A 6,000-nucleotide genomic window follows, 5' to 3' on the forward strand; every position below is an offset into this window, starting at 1 on the left:
ACCCGCTTCAGACCTAGAGACTCACACAGACTGAAAGTGAACGGATGAAAAAAGATATTCCATGCAAATGGAAATCCAAAAAAAGCTGGAGTAGCAATTGTCATATCAGACAAAATAGACTTTAAAATAAAGACTATTAGAAGAGACAAAGAAGGACACTACATAATGATCAAGGGATCGATCCAAGAAGAAGATATAACAATTGTAAATATTTATGCACCCAACATAGGAGCACCTCAATACATAAGGCAAATACTAACAGCCATAAAAGGGGAAATCGACAGTAACACATTGATAGTAGGGGACTTCAACACCCCAGTTTCACTAATGGACAGATCATCCAAAATGAAAATAAATAAGGAAACACAAGCTTTAAATGATACATTAAACGAGATGGACTGAATTGATATTTATAGGACATTCCATCCAAAACAACAGAATACACATTTTTCTCAAGTGCTCATGGAACATTCTCCAGGATAGATCATATCTTGGGTCACAAATCAAGCCTAGGTAAATTTAAGGAAATTGAAATTGTATCAAGTATCTTTTCTGACCACAACGCTACGAGAATAGATATCAATTACAGGAAAAGATCTGTAAAAAATACAAGCACATGGAGGCTAAACAATACACTAATTAATAACGAAGTGATCACTGAAGAAATCAAAGAGGAAATCAAAAAATACCGGAAACAAATGACAATGGAGACACTGTGATCTAAAACCTATGGGATGCAGCAAAAGCAGTTTTAAGAGGGAGAGGGAAGTTTATAGCAATAGAATCCTACCTTAAGAAACAGGAAACATCTCGAATAAACAACCTAACCTTGCACCTAATGCAATTAGAGAAAGAAGGACAAAAAACACCCCAAAGTTAGCAGAAGGAAAGAAATCATAAAAATCAGATCAGAAATAAATGATAAAGAAATGAAGGAAATGATAGCAAAGATCAATAAAACTAAAAGCTGGTCCTTTGAGACGATAAACAAAATTGATAAACCATTAGCCAGACTCATCAAGAAAAAAAGGGAGAAGACTCAAATCAATAGAATTAGAAATGAAAAAGGAGAAGTAACAACTGACACTGCAGCAGTACAAAAGATCATGAGAGATTACTACAAGCAACTCTATGCCAATAAAATGGACAACCCGGAAGACATGGACAAATTCTTAGAAATGCACAACCTGCCAAGAGTGAATCAGGAAGAAATAGAAAATATGAACAGACCAATCACAAGCACTGAAATTGAAACTGTGATTAACAGTCTTCCAACAAACCAAAGCCCAGGACCAGATGGCTTCACAGGCGAATTCTATCAAACATTTAGAGAAGAGCTAACACCTATCCTTCTCAAACTCTTCCAAAATATAGCAGAGGGAGGAACACTCCCAAATTCATTCTACGAGGCCACCATCACCTTGATTCCAATACCAGACAATGATGTCACAAAGAAAGAAAACTACAGGCCAATATCACTGATGATCATAGATGCAAAAATCCTCAACAAAATACTAGCAAACACAATCCGACAACACATTCAAAGGATCATACACCATGATCAAGAGGGGTTTATTCCAGGAATGCAAGGATTCTTCAATATACACAAATCTATCAATGTGATAAACCATAATAACAAATTGAAGGAGAAAAACCATATGATCATTTCAATACATGCAGAGAAAGCTTTTGACAAAATTCAACACCCATTTATGATAAAAACCCTGCAGAAAGTAGGCATACAGGGAACTTTCCTCAACATAATAAAGGCCATATATGACAAACCCACAGCAAACATCATCCTCAATGGTGAAAAATTGAAACCGTTTCCACTAAGATCAGGAACAAGACAAGGTTGCGCACTGTCACCACTCTTCCTCGATATACTTTTGGAAGTTTTAACCACAGCAATCAGAGAAGAAAAGGAAATAAAAGGAATCCAAATCGGAAAAGAAGAAGTAAAGCTGTCACTGTTTGCAGAGGACATGATCCTATACATAGAGAATCCTAAAGATGCTACCAGAAAACTACTAGAGCTAATCAATGAATCTGGTAAAGTGGCAGGATACAAAATTAATGCACAGAAATCTCTGGCATTCCTATATACTAATGATGAAAAATCTGAAAGTGAAATCAAGAAAACACTCCCATTTACCATTGCAACAAAAAGAAAAAATATCTAGGAATAAACCTACCTAAGGAGACAAAAGACCTGTATGCAGAAAATTATAAGACACTGATGAAAGAAATTAGAGATGATACAAATAGATGGAGAGATAGACCATGTTCTCGGATTGGAAGAATCAACATTGTGAAAATGATTCTACTACCCAAAGCAATCTACTGATTCACTGCAATCCCTATCAAACTACCACTGGCATTTTTCACAGAACTAGAACAAAAAATTTCACAATTTGTATGGAAACACAAAAGACCCCGAATACCCAAAGCAATCTTGAGAACGAAACACGGAGCTGGAGGAATCAGGCTCCCTGACTTCAGACTATACAACACAGCTACAGTAATCAAGACAGTATGGTACTGGCACAAAAACAGAAAGATAGATGAATGGAACAGGATAGAAAGCCCAGAGATAAACACACGCACATATGGTCACCTTATCTTTGATAAAGGAGGCAGGAATGTACAGTGGAGAAAGGACAGCCTTTTCAGTAAGTGGTGCTGGGAAAACTGGACAGGTGCATGTAGAAGTATGAGATTAGATCACTCCCTAACACCATACACAAAAATAAGCTCAAAATGGATTAAAGACCTATGTGTAAGCCCAGAAACTATGAAACTCTTAGAGGAAAACATAGGCAGAACACTCTATGACATAAATCACAGCAAGATCCTTTTTGATCCACCTCCTAGAGAAATGGAAATAAAAACAAAAATAAACAAATGGGACCTAATGAAACTTCAAAGCTTTTGCACAGCAAAGGAAACCATAAACAAGACCAAAAGACAACCCTCAGAATGGGAGAAAATACTTGCAAATGAAGCAACTGACAAAGGATAGAACCTTTGGATAAATCGTGGAAGCAAAGCTATACAGACAAAATCTCATACAGAAGCATACACCTACAAACTCACAAAAAGAGGAATAGGGGAAAAAATGATAAATCTTGCTCTCAAAGTCCACCTCCTCAATTTGGGATGATTCGTTGTCTATTCATGTATTCCACAGATGCAGGGTACATCAAGTTGATTGTGGAGCTTTAATCCGCTGCTTCTGAGGCTGCTGGGAGAGATTTCCCTTTCTCTTCTTTGTTCTCACAGCTCCCAGGGGCTCAGCTTTGGATTTGGCCCCGCCTCTGCGTGTAGGTCGCTGGAGGGCGTCTGTTTTTCACTCAGACAAGACGGGGTTAAAGGAGCCGCTGATTCGGGGGCTCTGGCTCACTCAGGCCGGGGGGAGGGAGGGGCACAGAGTGCGGGGCGAGCCTGTGGCGCCAGAGGCTGGCGTGACTTTGCACCAGCCTGAGGCTCACCATGCGTTCTCCCGGGGAAGTTGTCCCTGGATCCCGGGAACCTGGCACTGGCGGGCTGCACAGGCTCCCCGGAGGCGGGGTGTGGATAGTGACCTGTGCTCGCACACAGGCTTCTTGGTGGCGGCAGCAGCAGCCTTAGCGTCTCATGCCCGTCTCTGGGGTCCCCGCTTTTAGCCACGACTCGCGCCCGTCTCTGGAGCTCCTTTAAGCAGCGCTCTTAATCCCCTCTCCTCGCGCAGCAGGAAACAAAGAGGGAAGTAAAAGTCTCTTGCCTCTTCGGCAGCTCCAGATCTTTTCCCGGACGACACCCCCCCCACCCCCCCACCCCCCCACCCCCCACCCCCCACCCCCCGGCTGGCCGTGGTGCACTAACCCCTTCAGGCTATGTTCACGCCACCAACCCTAGTCCTCTCCCTGCGCTCCGACTAAAGCCCGATCCTCAGCTTGCAGCCCCGCCTGCCCCCGCGGCTGAGCAGACAAACCTCTCGGGCTGGTGAGTGCCAGTTGGCACCTATCCTCAGGGGCTTAGTTGCTCCACGGCATGTGGGATCTTCCCGGACCAGGGCTCGAACCCGTGTTTCCTGCACTGATAGGAAGATTCTTAACCACTGCACCACCAGGGAAGTCCCTAAAACAATTATTTTTTTAACTCTATGGCTTTAAATAATCCTTGGCTCTGAAATTCCCTGTACCCCTCCGCTACGTAACCACAGGCCCCTCTGCCCTAAATCCTTTTCTTACACTTTGTAGCTTTTTAAGCAACGCTCCTCTTTAGGAAGACATAATCCCTTCTCTGTAGAAAACATGAAAGACCTGAACAAATCAAGATTTCTCCATGGAGAATTCAGCTAGTCCTGTGCTTAGCTCCGAACAAGGAAATCCATGTCTACACCGAGCACGCCATTACCCGGACTAATGCCTGACTTGAATAACAAGCAAATTATTGTGCTTTTAGTTGTACCCTGCTGGGTCACAAAGCACGTGTGAGAGAGGAATGTGCCCAGCTTCTCCAGGAGAAACAGGTCAGGCCTCTAATCCTCCTTTTCTGTCACCTTCCCCTCCCCCTTTCCAATCCTTTCTCTTCTCAGCAGAGCAGAGGGGAAAAAAAGAGACAGCTAAATTATGTTTAAAATGGAAGGGTCTAAAAGAAGAAAAACGGCGGTCAGTACTGACTTGGGAGAGGATGCATTATCTATCCACAGCCTCTGCAGTGTGGGCCATTTGAGGACAATCAGTGTTCCAACCGGCTTGCTGGAGGGCGATATCTGCGAGCCTAAACCAGGCTTTCTCAGCCTCAGCACGACTGCTGGGTGGGGTTGGTTGCTTCTTTGCTGTGGGCCTGTCCTGTGATGGAAGGACTTTTAGCCTCGCGTAAGCTGTGACCATCCAAAGTGTCCCAAGACACTTTCAAATGTCTCCTGGGTGCAAAATTGCCCCTGGTGGAGAACCACGGCGCCAAGCCCTTCCATATTGGGATGGACTTGCTCTCTCTCCCATTCTCTCCCCCCACCATACACAAAACCCAAGAAAATCATGGTTCCTGTGTTAAAACTGGGGAGATCAACGTGCTCTTCATGTAGGTAGAATGAGCGGAAAGGAAAAAGACACTGACTTGTGTGTAGTCAGGGGACAGAGTGGGAACCCGCTCAACGCCAAGACTGAAAAGAGTCTTAGGATATGGGTGTGTTTCTGGCTCCCTCTGGGAAGTGGCAATGCCCCTGGTTGAACAAGCCAACTTTCGAACGCCTCTACCCTGTGCACTTTGGAATCGGGCTTGCTGTGGGCGAGATGAGGAGTGATGGCGAGGCTGCAGAGATGAAGGCGTCTGTGAAGGTGCTGACTGTCTCCTCCCACACTACTTGGGACAGGGGAGAACGACCCAGCTTCGGAGAGATACCCATTGCTCAGACAATGAGGATCCTGTCTTGGACCTAAACATCGGGATGAAAGAGGGCTACTGACAAGACAGACGTTGTGCAAGCATGGGGTTGCACTTTCATTACAGACATTGAGGCAAACATTTCACTCCTGGTGATATAAGGCCTCCCCTATTTTTAGGAACTTACAAGAAGCGTTATTGCTTGTTCTTACCGGCCAGAAGGAAAGGCGGGAGAACGAGCACACTGCAGTGAGCCCCCATATCCACTAGATGGCGGTGTACATCTTCCTCAGAAGCCAGGCGGGCAGCGCTCTGGGCAGCTCGTTGGCCTAAGCAAGACAAGGGCCACTTTTCTTTCCGGAGACAGGCGTCTCCTCTCATTGTCGGCACAAACAGCCCCAAACAATTGCACTGACCACACAGCTCTAAGCCACGTTCCAGGGCACTGCCATCTGTTCAGGAGTGAATGCTGGGAAAATGAACCACGCTGCTAATTTGCTTGATTGGGGGGAAAATAAGATCTCAAGTGACAGTGGGTGTAATTTATTTTTCCAACAAGAATAGGGGCAAAGCCATTTCATCCACCCCCCCACAACTGCTACCATAAATGAAAGCAATCACCTAATTAGT

This window comes from Leucopleurus acutus, assembly GCF_964270905.1.
Source record: "Leucopleurus acutus genome assembly, chromosome: 17".
In the NCBI taxonomy this organism is placed as follows: domain Eukaryota; kingdom Metazoa; phylum Chordata; class Mammalia; order Artiodactyla; family Delphinidae; genus Leucopleurus; species Leucopleurus acutus.